Source organism: Pinus tabuliformis, chromosome 2_1, assembly GCF_031772625.1.
Source record: "Pinus tabuliformis cultivar Carrire ecotype Pingquan chromosome 2_1, CPIR1, whole genome shotgun sequence".
Taxonomy (NCBI): Eukaryota; Viridiplantae; Streptophyta; class Pinopsida; order Pinales; family Pinaceae; genus Pinus; species Pinus tabuliformis.
This window is the reverse complement of record NC_142299.1, coordinates 176,045,958-176,064,272: the sequence shown is the minus strand read 5'-3', so window position 1 is coordinate 176,064,272 and position 18,315 is coordinate 176,045,958.

The window sequence follows — 18,315 nt, the reverse complement described above, 5'->3', positions numbered from 1 at the left end:
TTTGCTTGGTTAAATTCACAGGGATTGTGAATTGATGAAGATGAATTGCAGAGGGTACGAAGGATTCAAATTGGTGAAATGCAGCTTTGGGCATGCACCCGACAAAAGGGAACAATGCCGGGCAGCTCAAGGATAAATTTGTGACTTTAGGCCGTGAGTTTATCGTTTAATATCAAATTTATGATTTTGGGGCAATGCAGGTTACTTTAGTTCAAATTTAAGAAGTAGACAGCTTCAATTTTGGGATTTGACAGGTACTTTAATGGAGAATTTGCAGAGAATGACATGCATAGGGGCAAAACAAAAGAATTATGGTGAATACCTGGATAAACAGCACAGAAAGCCTTCGGTTTGAACAGTGGGTGCTCAATTCAGCTGAATTGACGAGTTGTGACGACTACAACTGAGAATTTGGCGGGTGGGAGGCAATTTCGCGATGAAGAAGCAACAAAGGCTCGGTCACTTTCGCTCGAAAATGACATAAAACGGTCAAAACCGCGCTTTTTAATAACAAATTTGGACAAAAAGGGACATTGGCGCTTTTCCGCCGATGACGTCAGCATGATGTCATGGCGGGGCCCGGGGTACGGAGGGTGACGTGGACGCTGAGCTTGAGGCCAGCGTGGCTGGACACGGTGGTGGGCGGAGAACGGTGGCAGGGCTACGTGGAGGGCCACGAGGCGCGGGGGCGGGCGGAGGCGGCACGACGTCATGATGACGTGTGGGTGACGTGGTGCCAGAGGGGCGGTATCGGGGAGGTGGTAAGCGGTCTCCCCGCACCACCTTTGGGCGAAGGCAGTATCGGGGAGGGGGGCTCCGAACAACCCCGCCGCTTGCCACGCGTCCCGGGTACGGCCACCAATACCGCCATCTCCCCGGACGTTAAAGGGAGGCATGTCGGGGTTTGAAAAAGACCGCCCACCGTTGGATCGGGGGCGGCGGATGATCGACGATTGGCGTGCGCTGTTGATCGATCACACAACGTTGGGTTGGGTCCCGCCCGACCATTAAAATATTCAGTTTAATATTTGGGACGCGGGACTTTGGGTTTTGGGGTTTTTGTGGGTTTTTGAATTAATCTGTCGGGGGAAAAAGGGTTAGAATTAGGTTTGAGCAGAGGGAAAGGGGTTTTTTGTGAAATTTTTTAGGAAAAAAGGGGAAATGAGGGTTTAGGGTAGGTTATCACTCTGACCAGAGGTTAGAGAAATCCCAAAACAGGGTTGACCATAGTCCCTGGTGGACTAATGTCTCCCTTAGACAAACTTATTTAGCTATAGTGCTAAAAGGGGGGATATTTATACATTGCTTGGGGTTTATACACCATGGTGTTATAATAGTAGGGGAAAGGGAAACATAGGGGATTTGATGTAAATACAGTTAGTAGTTAGTACTGGGGGGGGGATGAGAATGGGAAGTGGTAGTTACTAAGCTTTTCAGGAATCAAACTTAGTTAGGAAGTAGATCAAAATGAAAAGAATTTTTACACAAGAAATGTGGCTTCTTTTCAAAGAAAGAAGTCATTTATGACATAAAATTTGTACAAATGAAGAGTATAAGGAGGACTGGCTAGGCAGATCCTGCAGTGCTCATGGGAGGTTAGTAAGAAACTTTGAAGGGGATGAGGGAAGTTAGTGATGATTTGGCCCTTTTCCATAGAGGCCATTGCTCTTGCCTTTCCTACTGATGGCCACTTTGATTTGCTCCAAGTGATGTGCTTGGATTTTGCTTTCTGCAACCTTCAACTGCCTACCCTGCCTATTATGCCTAACCTTTTTTTCTTCATTTTGTATGGGTGCACTTGGTCTTGCAGACCCTGATAATTTTCTTTTATTTTTGCTGCCCTCCTATCTAAGTCTACCCTTATGACTTCCAAGGGCCCAGATTAAGTAGTTGGGCTCCTTTCTTTCTCTATCAACCTAGTCATCTGTCAAGCTTGAACTGTTTGAACAGGTACTTCTTCTCTAGTCTACAACATAAAATTTAAAACATGGAGAGGCCCAGCTTGAGATGTTGGGCCACCCATCAAAGTAGCAGTGGCAATTTGGACTAGCCACTTTCATGGTCTTTGTTTGGGGTTCATTTCTTTTATTTTTTCTCTGACCAATTCATTTTCTTTCCCTTTGAATTTTCTTTTAAGGCATACCCTCTTTACATTTTTTAAACTGTCTATTTCTTTCAGAAAAATGGAACCTTAGCAGCATGGAAGGTAGACTTTTTTGGCACTTCCACTGTCAATCATGAGAGATGATAACCTATTGGTATAAGAGGCTAACAGTGGCTCAACTTTGGGATGGCTTTTCCAGGTGAAAAGCCAAGAACAACAGGTCAGATTGCCTGAATTTGCTTCCCTGTTGCTGGCTGAATTTCTGTGTTTGTTGGAGACCAATGCTTAGGATCCTGGATGTTTGCAGGCAGTACCCAGTGAGCTGATTTGCTGTGAATTTTTAGATCTGTTTTTCATCTATTTCTCAAGCTTTCTTTTCATGATTTGATAGTTACCCTTTGCTTTCCTTGCTGCCCAAATGCCAGGATCCATATTTCCCAAAAATATCATAGTATATCATCCTGGTCTTCTCAAAAATGTGATGCACTTGCTCCTTTATTTATTTGCTGTAATTGAAAATACTGGGAATACAAATATTTATGTACAATACATGCCTGTTTAGTGTTTAATCAAGGGAGTCAAAATAATGCTTGAGCATTCTCCCATTAACTGGGCCTTCCTCAGTGTCTGAACCATCCACACTTCTCAAAAAATAAGTATTATTTCCTTGTATGGCATAAATGACATAGGGTCCCTTCCATAAAAAATAAAACTTACCATGTTTGCCTTTGTCCTCTCTTCTGGAATCCCATCTCAACACTTTATTTCCAATAAAGAAATCTTCAGCTTTGGTTCTTTTGTCAAATATTCTTTTGATCTTTTCTTGTAGAACTTGAGTTCTTTGATAGACTTCTTCTCTTGTTTGCTGTAAATGAATTGTTTGATTAATTCTTCTTTGGATATCATTGCGCTCAGCTTGTATTTCTTGCAGCAGTTTAATCACAGGGATTCCTAGAGATGTAGGAAACTTTGCTTCTAGCCCATAGACCAGTTCATATGGACTCATGCCAATTGATCTCTTGGTGGTCAACCTATCTGCCCACAGTGCATTTACCATCTTTTTATGCCAGTTCTTTTTGTTTTCTTCCAAAACTTTTTTAATGATGTTGATGAGACTTTTATTGGAAGATTCAGCTAGGCCATTACCTTGAGGATAACAGGCAGTGGAATGACCTAGGGTCATGTGATACTTGTGACAAAAATTGATCATTTTCTTGGACTTGAAAGCTGCAGCATTGTCTGTGATGATTTTGTCTGGACAACCAAACCTGGATAAGATATTGGTTTCTAGAAATTGTATAATAATGGAGTCATTGGCTTGCCTGCAAGGGATGGCCTCTATCCATTTGGTAAAATAGTCTATAGCAGTGAGAATCCACCTATGCTGGCCAGAGGATGAAGGGTGAATTTCACCAATGAAGTCTAAACCCCATTGCTGAAATGGTCTCTCAGTTGAAACTGGTTTGAGTGGTAAAGGCAGTAGCTTCCTCTTGCCCTCAAAAATTTGACATTTATGGCAAGACATTACAAATTTCCTTACATCAGTAAACAAGGAGGGCCAATAAAATCCAGCCCTTAGGATTTTATCAGCTGTGGACTTCCAGTACAAATGTCCTCCACAGTCACCTGCATGAAATTCTTTGAGGACATTGTCAGTTTCTTCTAACGTTAAGCAATTGAGTAATATTCCCTCATGATTTCTCCAAAACAAAACATTGTCAATAATACAAAACTTTGATGCTTTCATTTTCAAGAATCTTTTCTTAGTTCTGGACAACCCTGGAGGAGCTTGCAGGTTTAGTAATACAAAACATATATCAGCATACCATGGGGATTGCATAAAGGCTTGTTTGATCTGTGGAGTCGCCATCTCCTGTTCGTCGTCCAGTTCATTAATGTCAAGGGCTTGGAAATTTGTTTCAGTCATTAATTTGGCTAGGCCTTGTCCTTTTATCAGTTTGGTCGGTTTGATCTCAATGTCATATTCTAGGATGTTAGCAATCCACTTGCCTCTCTTGCCTTCAAGGCCCTCTTGGGTTAGAATATCTTTGACCACTGCATTAGGAACATAGGCAATTATATGAGAGTAAAGAATGTAGATTCTGAAATCCTTGATGGCTTTTACCAATGCATAAGCTTGTTTTTCCATGATCTGATATTTCAGGGGAGCATCCCTAAGTGCTCTGCTGAAGAATGCAATGGGTTTCTCACAGCCTTGATCATCCTTTTGTAGTAAAACAGCAGCAATTGTATGCTCAGAAGCAAAAGAGAATATGATAAAATCTTGATCAAATCTAGGGCTTGTTAGAACTGGTGTGTTTGTCAATGCTCTTTTGATATCCTCAAAGGCTTGTTTAGCTTCCATAGTCCATTTGACCTTGGAATCCTTTTTCAGCATATTGTTTAGCAGTCTAATGAGTTCAGCCAGATTGGGAATGAATCTCCTCAAGAAATTGATCTTCCCTAGAAAACTTTGTAATTCTTTGATGTTTCTTGGATGTGGTACTTGTAGGATAGCTTGAATTCTGTCAGGATCAATCCTAATACCATCTTTTGAGATTATATGCCCCAGGAGTTTGCCTTCCTCCAATCCAAACAATGATTTCTTTGGGTTCAAAGATATGCCATATTTTCTACAAATTGTGAAAACCTGCCTTAAGTGTTCTAAGTGCTCTTGATCTGATTTTGAAAAGGCGGTTAGATCATCAAGATAGACTACTAGGAAATCATGAAGTTCCTTGGCAAAGGCGATATCCATTGCTCTTTGGAATGTAGCCCCTGCATTTTTAAGCCCAAAAGGCATCTTAACATATTTGAATGTTCCCCAAGGTGTTGTGAAGGCAGTTTTGTCTTGGTCATCCGGGTGTACTAGAATCTGTTTGAATCCTGAGAAACCATCTAGTAAGGAGATCCTTGAGGCTCCCACCACCCTTTGCAAGATATGGTCCATTTTTGGTAACTGATAATGGTCCTTGAGAGATACTTTGTTCAGATTCCTAAGGTCAACACACAATCTGATTTCTCCTGTCTTTTTCCTAGTAGGTACTAGGTTTGAAATCCATTCCGAGAATCTGATTGGGGCAATGATCCCTGCTTCATACATACGTTTGAATTCTTTTTCAATGAGGGGAAGAAGGACTGGATTGATTCTCCTGAGTTTCTGTTTAAAAGGCTTCTGATTTTCTTTTAACGGTATTGTGTGCTGGATAACTGATGTATCATAAGACTTAAGGTCCTCATAGCTCCAGGCAAAGACATCTTGAAATTCTCTAAATAACTCAATGTATTTCAGCTTCTGTTCAGGAGGTAATGCTTTGGATAATTTGACCATTTTGGGACGTTCAGGTGTCCCAATGTTACAATCCTCTATTTCAGCATTTAGTGGTTGGATTTTTGGTTTTCTTGAGATATCATTTGAGTCAAACAGATCCTCCAAAGGGGTTAGACCTATGGGCAGAAAATTATCCTTTAGCTCAATTACCTCATCTTCTGCTTCAGCCATTTCCTCTGCGTTTTCTGATTGTTTCAACTCCCGTATAGTTTCACTGTCAAAAGTGGTCGGATGTAAAACCAGATTAGCTGTTTCAGCTGATATGTTCTATGTAAATGTGCATATTTGTGGTTGATCATCTCTAGTACTAGTGTCAATGTTCATGCCCGAAAATTCTTCCTTTAGAGTGAGAAAGTTTTTTATCTGTTTGTTACTCTCAAAGACTTGCCAATTCTTGATGTTATCCGGGACTGAAGGTCTGTGTCTGATTTCAGCTGTGAATGTATGATTGGTTTTGAAAGGTAATTTACAAGTGCTGGCAAAAGTTGCTAAGCTGTGAGCATGTAGGTTGAGTTCTCTGGAAATCTTAGTCAATTGTGATTGTGAGAAGCTCTCAAGTATTTGAACAGCTGCCCCTTTGTATGATCTCAACCTCAGATCATTTGTGGTGAAATTTCCCTTCATTTGTTGTATGACCAAGTCTGAATCTCCTAAAATTGAGACTTTGGTTGCACCTAGATTTTTTAGGAGTTTCAATCCTAACAGAAGGGCTTCATATTCAACCATGTTGTTTGTGCATCAGAAGTTTAGTCTATATGCATGGCCCTCAGCTTGGTCATTGTGCATATTGTGGATCCATACTCCTGCCCCAGCTCCCAGCTTGTTTACAGAGCCATCAAATTCTAGGTACCACAGGGTTTCATGATCAAGGTTTAGATTGGGATCACTAGGAAGTTGGATCATGGGTAGGTTGGTTTCCTGCAAGTTACTTGGCACATCAGGTTCTTCATTCTTTTTATCAGCTATGGCCATGGTCCCCTGGTCTTTGCCAATACATTGCTCATCTAACTCCCCGGTTTGTACTGTCATTAATAGTTCCGAATAGGCTTTGTGACATATGTCAACATTGTAGAGAATGAATGAATCCATGTCTGAGTGTATGGAATAGATTGGAAAGTTTTGGAGCTTATCTTGACTGCTTACCACATATTTCATCAGAGTTTCCCGGTACAATCTCTTTGGCTGACCAAAGACTGAAATAGTTGCATAGGACATGTCCAATTGCAGAGATCCTTGAAGTTTGGCCCCCCAGGATCTGGACAAGAGCATGCCATACTTAGGGGGTATGTCAGCTACCACTACATCCATTAAGATAGTTTTGGTTGGATATTGGACTAGGGAGACACATAAGTCTTTAATCAGACCTAAACATCTGACTTGGCTTGAATCAAATGAAAATAGATCCTTGTAGGGTCTTGTGATGTCTAAGTCAAGTTTTTCCATTACAGATTTGGGCATTAAGTTGTGTGAGGCACCAGAATCAAACATTGCATTATGTAGGACCTTATCATGAATGTTTAGACTGACATAAAAGGGTGGCACCCCTCCATTCTCTGTTTTTCCATTAACCTCAGGTCCGAACAACAACTTTGGTTGATCATCTAGGACATTCACAACATCTTTATTGTCTGATATTTGGAGAGATTTGTTGATCTGTTGTCTGTATATGTCATGTTTGGCTAGTTCCGAAAGAGGCACTGATATTTTTAGCTTACTAATTTCTGTTTCCAAGTTGAAAGGTTTTTCCATTTGAATTTTGGCATTTAGTGCTGCAGATTTTTCCTTCTCGGCTGAATTATCAGGGGTCTTCTGCTCATAGTTAGGATCCTTTTGAGTGAAACCGGTGCCATGTTTGTTTCCTATGGGAGTATCTGCCTTTATCTTTGATTGATGGGGAAAACTTGGCTGATTTTGAGAGGACTGTTGTTCTGAAATGTCCTCCACAGTTACTTCTGTGGCCGGTGATTTTAAGTTGTCAGCTGATTTGGGGAGAGTAGTAATTTCATTGATCTTTTTTGGTTGTTTATTATCCTTTGGTTTGAGGGGTGTAGGTACCTCTATTGTTCTACTCCTTAGTTTGTACTGTTTGTGCATCTCATACACAGCTGCATCATATCCTTCTTTAAAGTCGAAAGATTCTCCCGACTTAGTATGGAATTGATTTTCATTATAAACCTCTTGGTCTTCTTGTGTCAAAAAGACTTGATTTTCACCATCCAAACCCATTAGATTGATGTGAGGATCCTCACTAGGTTCACTAGATGTTGAAGCCTCAGCATAATTCTCTTGAAAAGGAGGTCTGACATGCTGGTCAGGATTAGTCCTACCAACATTAGGATTTTGATTCTTTCTGAAGTTTGGGTTTCTAATATTGCTTGTTTGGCCTTCCCATGATGATTTTATTTCTATGGTTTCTACCCTATCTCCAAGTCTATCCATCCCTTTGATGATTGCATCTAGCTTTTGATCAAATGATGAAGGTTCTTCTTTGAAGGTAGTCCTCCTTTCAGTTCTGGCCCAGTTTCTTTTGGCAATCAGATTTGCCTCTACACTCACAGCTATGTTTTGCATGTCTGCTAGAGTTGCAGGGGCTCTTTCTCTTAGCTGATATGCCATATCAGCATCAAATCCATCAGGGAATTTAATCAATGCTAAATCAGGCGGGGGTCTAAGATTTTGAGGAATGGCATTGTAAATAGTGTTAAATCTGGTGCAATAGTCCAAGACAGTTTCTTGTGGGCCTCTTCTTATGGTGTCATATTCAGATAGAATGTGCAGAGGGTCCTTTTTCTTTTCCCATCGGTTTAAAAAGGACTGATAAAGGGCACCCGAATCAGCTATTGAATTTGGGGTCAGGGACCTGAACCATGTTCTTACTTCCCCTGTCAGACTTTGGACAAAGATTTTCATCCTTACATCATCATCATCTATCTCATAGTTCTCAAAGTAGTCTTGCATTTTCTTAGTATGCAGTAAGGTAGTGTATGTACTGGTTCCATCAAAATAAGTTATTTTTCCTTGGTAACCCTGAGGCATGGCCCCAGGATTGTTAGGCAACTGAAGGGGTGCATAATGATTAGCCATATTTGGTGGGATAAGTGGGACAACTGGAATAACGGGAAAAACAGGGACAACAATAGAAGTTTGTGTGTTAGGTGTTGACAATATGTTTTGTGAAGTGGATGATGAAGAGGGGGAAGAATGAGTTGTATGAAGGTGAACAGTTGGCTTAGAAGGGGTGGGAATAAAACTATGCTGAACTGCCTCAGGGCTAGATTCAGGAGATTGCTCTGGTTCCTTTTGGCTCTTATGAGTTTTATGGATCAAATTGGGGTTATCGAAAACAGGAGGAGGATTTGGGTCAGGATTTGACCTGGTATGCCTAGTTTTCTTCTTAGGAGCCAGCTTCAGAACTTCTTTTTGGTATTTTTGAAGATATTTTTAGAACTTATTTTAAGGGAATGCTCAAGCTTTTGGAACCACTGTCTAAAGACAGACAACAGTTGAAAAATACGCTCTGTCCCCAGTGGAGTCGCCAATTATGTTATCACTCAGGTTGTTCCCTTTGACTCCCAAGGGAATATGGCCGAGGTAACCACTAACCAATCTTTTGGTCACAGGTTCTAGCCTACCTGTGACTAGAGAGGGCTCTCTCTGTATGCTTTAGCTTTGTTTGTATAAAATATTAGGCTAGCTATGATGCTCAAGGTTTTGTTTTTTGGAATTTACTGGGTGATGACTTCAGTCAATATATATATGTGCTCACTAGAGTGTTCTAGGCCATTGGGCATGGAGTCAGTGTTCCTTTAGTTGTTTGATATGCTGTGTTGATACAATAGTGATGCTGCAGAGCCAGATAAGTGTCTGAGAAACAATGTTTCGAAATTGTGATTAAGTGTGATGTAGCCAGGCTATGAAAGGCATCTAAGAATCTTCCAACAAACTGGTATGGAGAAACAGTGAGAATATTATTTAGAAGCAGTGAAGAATTTCTATATAATATTCAGATTTATAGAATTAATGAAAACATGAGCCGTTAAGAATTCATGTCCATGATTAATTCTGAAGAAAACATTTACAACAGTAAAGATTGAGCACAAGGTGTAAGCAAACATATCCTGTACTATTCCTTTTCTTTACTGCTAGATTAGTGAGACATGCGTATGATTTAATAAACATAAGGAGACAAAATAGAGATTGAGAAAAACTTATTATTCCATTAGACAGCACAAGAATTCTGCAACAGCACGCATGGCATCAACAAGACATCAAACATTCAGGAGATCACTGAGCTTGTCCAGCCCTTTGCATTAGAAAATCTGAAAGTATACAATACATTTGCTTCAGAGTGAAAATCACCAACCCCTCGTACATTGCTAGGGGAGGTATATATACATAATTTACATAAGAAAATATCTAGCTGAAGAGTAAATGCTTCATTAATGTCATGCCAACTCCTGGAGCGTTGTAGCTGAGGGAGTAAATGCTGTAGTAACTCTTCAGTGCCTTAGCTGTCCAAAATGGTCAGAAGGTGTTGACTTTGTGGCTTGTTGGATTCAGTTGAGGATACGCTGTCCAAAAAGTGTGTATATCTTATCTTTTGCTTGCTGCCGCTGTCTTTTGCTGAGTCACCTTTCAGCTGCCTTTAATGCTGCCTTTATTCTGTTGTTTGACTTTTGCTGAGCTGTAGCCGACTGGGATGGAGCAACTGAGACTATTGTGGCAAAATTTGAAGCATTGCCTGCCACCAATCCTCCTTGGGCATTTGGTGTCTTCAGATCTTCACCAAAACCTCATCTGCTTCCGTATATCTGTAAAAATTTGGAGGAACCTCAAAAAGGTGGTGAATTTCATTTTCAATAAAAAATATATTCTCAAGTTTCTGTAGAAGACTCTGCCTTGTTGGAGGCCCTGCCTCCTCAGAAGTACTGCCAGCTGCAGTAATTTGATTTTCCACAAAGGTGGACATCCTGTTTGCATATTGCTCACGGGGGAGCAGTCTTCCCGTGCTGTTTAATAGGCTAGGCAGTCCCTTGGCTTGCAGTGCTCCCATTTTGGCCTTGTACTCATCCACCTCAGCCTGAATTTCATAGCACTTCCTCTCCACAGTTTGTACATAATTTCTGAGAGTGAGTACCTTTTTAACTGTAAGGACAGCCTCTGTTCTGTTGACAATATTGATGGCTGCCAGTTCTTCCTTCGTCTGCCTGTTCAAAAAATCTATCAATCTATTGGCCAGCTCCGGCCTGTTTCCCAGCACTATTCTGGCCCTTTGAATCTTTGTCTGTGCTTGGCCAATCAAATCCATCTGCTCATGCACAGTCTTAATTGATTTCCATTGCTTGGTGATGGATTGGTCAATGCGGGCCCACAAAATTCTTTTGATTTCTGCCATAGCAGTCTCTAGTTTGAGCTCCTTTTCCAAAGTCTTTATTTTCTCTTTCAAGGCCTTTATTTCTCTGCCTTGTTCTGCCACAGTCATTTTTGATTTATCATATTTGGCATCTAGTTCTGCCAACTGTTCCTTGGCCTGCCTTATTTCAGTGGCCTGGAGCTCCATTTCTTTAATAGCCTTGGTCAAGTCTTCCATGCTTGTACTGGAGTCTGGAGCTGTTGTTGTTGCTGCTTCTGTTGCGGCTGTGGTTGTGACAGGGGCTACTGCTGCCTCTGTTGTTGCTGCTGTGGTTGAAGTGGTTGGAGGAACTTGGGATGTAGATTCTCCCTGCTTATCTTGTAATGCCCCTTCAAGTTCCTTCTCCAAATCGAGGACCTTCTGTATTTCAAATGATATTCTGGGAGGAGGGGACCTCATTAATAAACAAGAGACTGGATAAACAAAATGATCAACGAATTCACAATATGAAGATTGTGACCTTTGCACTTGATGATAGACACATGTCCAGAAGATAACAGATCTTATTTCCCCTTTAGAGTCCAGCTTTTTGATGTAGCATGGAAAAGCCTCGGACTGATAGTACATGAAAAGGTGGTAGATATAAGATGAATACTTGAAGATGCCCTCTCTGTCTACTTTGCACAACTGCTCATGAATCTTGTTAGCTATGAATTTGGCAAAATTATATTTGCGGGAAGGGGGTTGGCCTGGGCTATAAGCAGCTAAAAATACCAGCATTGTTTCATCCACATGCTCACTGGTTCTGTATCCCAGCACATAAGCAATCATGTCCAACAGAAGTCTGCCTATATCAGTAAAATAGACATCCAAGTAGGGAGGTGGCCCTATGGGCTGGCAGTCAGGCCTCATAAATATCTTGGTGATTTTCTGAATGTCTTCTCTGGACATCTTGGCACCTGTGTCCAGTAGATAGTTCATGGAGAAAGGGAACAACAACTCAGTTTGATTGAAGTTAAGCATCTGGTTGATGGATTCAGCATTAATGTGAAAGAGGATGCTCCGAGATGGAGACTTAACAACTCTGTGCTGCATATCATAATTTTCAGCACATAGGCGAATAATCTCTGGAAAAATGTTGACAGAGGGGAGACAGTAGTATGGCAGATTTGACTCCCATATCCCATATGTATCCTTGCCATTCAGGTAGTCATCTCTCAATTGCCTGAAGGTCTGCAAATGGTCCCTGTTACCTGCAAAGTCTTGGATGAGGTAGTCCCTGTCAGCAAGAGGCAAGGACTCCAGGTCTTTATTTGGTGCATTTATGGGAGCAACACTGAGGGCTGTGGGTGCAGGAGCAGCCATTATGTAGTCTGAATTGAACAAGGCAAGTGTAATAACTTGCAAGGTTCCCGAAAGCTCAAATGACAGATTGAATGCAGGTAGTGCTAGAAGTTTTCCTCAAGTGGAATAGGCAGGTTATGAAGGACTGTCTCTGCTTTGCTTTGTTAAATTCACAGGGATTGTGAATTGATGAAGATGAATTGCAGAGGGTATGAAGGATTCAAATTGGTGAAATGCAGCTTTGGGCATGCACCCGGAAAAAGGGAACAATGTCGGGCAGCTCAAGGATAAATTTGTGACTTTAGGCCGTGAGTTTATCGTTTAATATCAAATTTATGATGTTGGGGCAATGCAGGTTACTTTTAGTTCAAATTTAAGAAGTAGACAACTTCAATTTTGGGATTTGACAGGTACTTTAATGGAGAATTTGCAGAGAATGACATGCATAGGGGCAAAACAAAAGAATTATGGTGAATACCTGGATAAACAGCATGGAAAGCCTTCGGTTTGAACAGTGGGTGCTCAATTCAGCTGAATTGACGAGTTGTGATGGCTGCAACTGAGAATTTGGCGGGTGGGAGGCAATTTCGCGATGAAGAGGCAACAACGGCTCGGTCACTTTCGCTCGAAAATGACATAAAACGGTCAAAACCGCGCTTTTTAATAACAAATTTGGACAAAAAGGGACATTGGCGCTTTTCCGCCGATGACGTCAGCATGACATCATGGCGGGGCCCGGGGTACGGAGGGTGACGTGGACACTGAGCTTGAGGCCAGCGTGGCTGGACACGGTGGTGGGTGGAGAACGGTGGTAAGGCTACGTGGAGAGCCACGAGGCGCGGGGGAGGGTGGAGGCGGCACGACGTCATGATGACGTGTGGGTGACGTGGTGCCAGAGGGGCGGTATCGGGGAGGTGGTAAGCGGTCTCCCCGCACCACCTTTGGGTGAAGGCGGTATCGGGGAGGGGGGCTTCGAACAACCCCACTGATTTCCACGCGTCCCGGGTACGGCCACCAATACCGCCATCTCCTCGGACGTTAAAGGGAGACATGTCGGGGTTTGAAAAAGACCGCCCATCGTTGGATCGGGGGCGGCGGATGATCGACGGTTGGCGGGCGCTGTTGATCGATCGCGCAACTTTGGGTTGGGTCCCGCCCGACCATTAAAATATTCAATTTAATATTTGGGATGCGGGACTTTGGGTTTTGGGGGTTTTGTGGGTTTTTGAATTAATCTGTCTGGGGAAAAAGGGTTAGAATTAGGTTTGAGCAGAGGGAAATGGGTTTTTTGTGAATTTTTTTAGGAAAAAAGGGGAAATGAGGGTTTAGGGTAGGTTATCACTCTGACCAGAGGTTAGAGAAATCCCAAAACAGGGTTGACCATAGTCCCTGGTGGACTAATGTCTCCCTTAGACAAACTTATTTAGCTATAGTGCTAAAAGGGGGGGATATTTATACATTGCTTGGGGTTTATACACCATGGTGTTATAATAGTAGGGGAAAGGGAAACATAGGGGATTTGATGTAAATACAGTTAGTAGTTAGTACTGGGGGGGGATGAGAATGGGAAGTGGTAGTTACTAAGCTTTTCAGGAATCAAACTTAGTTAGGAAGTAGATCAAAATGAAAAGAATTTTTACACAAGAAATGTGGCTTCTTTTCAAAGAAAGAAGTCATTTATGACATAAAATTTGTACAAATGAAGAGTATAAGGAGGACTGGCCAGGCAGATCCTGCAGTGCTCATGGGAGGTTAGTAAGAAACTTTGAAGGGGATGAGGGAAGTTAGTGATGATTTGGCACTTTTCCATAGAGGCTATTGCTCTTGCCTTTCCTGCTGATGGCCACTTTGATTTGCTCCAAGTGATGTGCTTGGATTTTGCTTTCTGCAACCTTCAACTGCCTACCCTGCCTATTATGCCTAACATTTTTTCTTCATTTTGTATGGGTGCACTTGGTCTTGCAGACCCTGATAATTTTCTTTTCTTTTTGCTGCCCTCCTATCTAAGTCTACCCTTATGACTTCCAAGGGCCCAGATTAAGCAGTTGGGCTCCTTTCTTTCTCTATCAACCTAGTCATCTGTCAAGCTTGAACTGTTTGAACAGGTACTTCTTCTCTAGTCTACAACATAAAATTTAAAACATGGAGAGGCCCAGCTTGAGCTGTTGGGCCACCCATCAAAGTAGCAGTGGCAATTTGAAATAGCCACTTTCATGGTCTTTGTTTGGGGTTCATTTCTTTTATTTTTTCTCTGACCAATTCATTTTCTTGCCCTTTGATTTTTCTTTTAAGGCATACCCTCTTTACATTTTTTAAACTGTCTGTTTCTTTCACAAAAATGGAACCTTAGCAGCATGGAAGGTAGACATTTTTGGCACTTCCACTGTCAATCATGAGAGATGAGAACCTATTGGTATAGGAGGCTAACAAGTACTAACGATCTTCTCTTCAAAAGACGAAAGGAAGATAATGACGGCACTTTGTGATTTTGGATTGAAAACTACTTTCGACACTTGAAAAACTATTAATTCAAATCAAATACAAGAGTAATAGTGTAATCGACCATCAAGAATAGTAGGATTCTTTTCTTTGACTGAAAACGACACTTGCGACACTTCCAAATCAAAAGACGACAATTTGACTAAGCTTCTTCTTTGTAAAGGAGAACTGTAAATGGCAAACAATACGTAAAAACATTCACAATTACTTGTACAATGGAGGTAGAATAATGTGAAGGAAGGGAGTTTCCACAGTGGTATACTGATCACAGATATCAAAACTCCTGAATAAAGTTGAAGAGAGTGAACAAAAAACCAAAATCTGGAGGCAGAAATAGTCTTATCTGATCATTGCACCTGTAACGCAAGGAAATAGGGATGCATCTCACCTACTGCACATGGGAGGTGCGATGCATCCATATTGCCAAGAGGAGAAGGTGCGATGGCCCAGGGATGAGACTTCAACTTGGTTTTTGGTCACAGTTTGTAGCTTAGTTCAGGGATTTAGGCCGAGCTAATGATAGTCAGTGAATGCAAATCATAGGGAATGATCTAATGAGGTTACTTGAGCCACCACCAGGGAAATTAGGATGTTTTCAAGTCAGTTGTTTAATTCATAAACTGACCTGGAGATTGACTGAAGAAGCATTTATCTACTTTGCAGTTGCATAGTAAAAGCAGTTTGAAGGCTAGCTGGCATAACTTCAGGCTCTGTCTGTAGTTTATAAAGCAAAAAAATATAGACAAGCAAACAAGCTATTCGCTCCCCAGTGGAGTCGCCATTTTGTTATCGAGAAATATAGTGTCCATTCAGAGCTGCTAGTCCCACTAAGACGGGTAGCTATCTTAGAAACAAACAAACTAAAGTTACTTTCATTTTCCTTTGTGAGAAGCAGATAGGAGAGGAGCAAAGAATACCAACCTCAATCTTTCGCTTGGTTCCTTGCTTGTTCCTTCTCCCCTCTAACAGATCTTTTCCACTCTTTCCTTTCTTACCCCACTTCAAAGAGTACCTGTAAAGTCAAAGAAGCATAATACATTCAAAGTACTATGATCTACGATCATAAACAATATAGGACCAAATATATATTGACCACACAAATGCATATATCATCAAACATACAAGAATGTGGAGGAAAACTCGAATAGATTTATTAATAGAAAGAGTAGAAGAGAGGGTTACAACCCTTTGATCTGACCCAGTGTCATCCTCCTAGCATGACAGCCCTTCTTCACCTCATGAAAAGCTTAGATCACCCAACACTATGAAATTCCACCAAGAAACCAACAACACTTCCTTACAAGATACAAGATTCCAGCCTTTGGATCTCTGGGATGAGGGATCCATATATAGATGTTTGTAGGGGGGTGAGTTAGCTTCTGGGATTTTCATTAGTGTCCTCTCTCTAATAGTTCTTGGTTCTACTTGGAGATTCATGATCTCTTACTCATCCCTGGGTGAATTCAGAGAGGCAAGTGTCACAGGAGAAGTTTCTGGAAGATTCCATGATCATCCACCTTGCAAACTGTCTCTGCCATTTGTCTACTCTCGCCCATCACACCCTACAAAAGGGCTTTTCAGTATGCATCACACTTTTTGCATGTGGCAGATGAGATGCATCACACCCTTAGCACTGAGCAGTCTGTATGGTCCAATTTTGGCAAGTTCTGAGCAGTTTTCCATGGAGAACTTCTGGGAGATGATGTAATCAGCTGACCTTGTTCCTTTGGGGTGTGAAACAACACTTTTAGGGACTCAGAAGCCCTTGGTTTATGGACATATATGATTGAGGTTGCAGTGCCCAAATATTTCTATAACAGATAGATGGATAGGAAGAGAGGGTCAATAAGAATTAGAAGATATATTGAGGATGTATGTTATGCATCAGCAGAGGAAGTGGGAAGAGTATATCCCTTTGGTAGAGTTTTCATACAACAAGGATTATCAGGATTTATTGAGGATGAGTCCTTTTAAGACATCATATGGGCGAAGTTGTAACAATAATGTTAGTTGGAGTGACTCGGTTAGCAAAGTATTGATTGGACTAGATATTTTGGTAGACATGGAATAGGAGATGCAGGTGATCAAGGAGAATCTCAAGGCAACAAAAGATAGGAAAAAGAGTTATACAGATAGGAACGAGTTGTTCAAGGAGTTCTAGGTTGGGGAACAGGTGTACTTTCACATCAAACCGAAGAAGAACTCCTTGATAATTGGATCATGTGCCAAGCTAGCAAAATGGTTTTGTGGACCCTTCAATATCATTGAGAGGATTTGGCGAGTAGCCTATCTAATTGTACTGTCTCTGACAATGAAATTCTAGGATTCTTTCCATGTATATTTTCTTAAGAAGTATGTTAACAATGTTGATCATGTGATTGACTGGTCTATATTGTAGGTGGAACTAGATGGAGTATTCCAATCGGAGCCTCAGTGTATATTGAACAAAAAGGTTCTTATGCTCTTGAACCAAGCAATTGAGCAAGTTAAAGTGCAATGGAAGCCCTTTTGGCCCAATGAAGCTACATGAGAGATGGCAGATCAAATGCGGGCCATGTATCCTTCCTTGTTTGCTGGTTGAGGCAAAGCAGCTTGACATGGTGGATTGGTATTTGCTTATGATGGTTTGGTATTTCCTTATGATGTTTTGGTATATTCTTATGGTGGTTTGGTAGTTCCTTATGGTGGTTTAGTATTTTACTTATGTCGGTTTAGTATATGCTTTCTAGTAATCGATATATGCTTTATGATGGTTGATATATGCTATATGATATTTTGATATATACTTAGATATGATGTTATTATATGTTTGATATATGTTTTGGTATATTATTTGGCATATGTTTTCATATCTATATTTATGGTGATGTTGTTATATTCACACAACAATGTAAATTTTGAAACGGGAACTATAAGCTCAAAACGGGAACTCTAGCCAAACAACCCCGAAAAAACATGAAAAACAATGCTAAAAATGAAAAGTGTGTATACTAGAATGATGTTTTTTAGGGTCAATTTTGAACATGTTTTAAAAATGGAAGTGAAAAAATTTTCAACATTAAATTTCAGTGATTAAATTTCTTTGTGCAGAAATTGTGCAAAAAGCACCCTGAAAACGAAAAGTGTTGATATTGGAATGACGGTTTTTTTTTACGGTCAATTTTCAACATTTAAAAAAAAAGCCAATGAAACTGAATTTTTATGTGCAAAAAACCAGTTGTTTTTGAGGAAAAAAACACACTAATGTTTTTGGTAGAATAACATTTTTCTTTCCTAACTATAATTTCAACATGTTTTAGTAATGACGATAAAGATAAAATAATGGGATCTGAAACACATTAAAATTCTATTAGTCTTCATCCATGTTGTTAAACAACACTAAAGACCGCTAAAATTCTAATTGGCTTCAACCATAACATTAAAGATACAAAAAAAGGAAAATTTTCAACCATAAAATTAAAAAACCATGACATTGTGAACAAATTACATGACTAAATTAATCAAAATGTCATTATTTGTAGATTGAATGAAACATACATTATATCTCTAAGTTATTGTTGCATTGTAGATATTCTAAACAATAAAGATCATCATAATTAAAACTTATAATCCAACAACATAAAAATGACTCATAACTTCTGATTTAACACCATATGGAAATCAAAATTTCTATTTCAAGATATG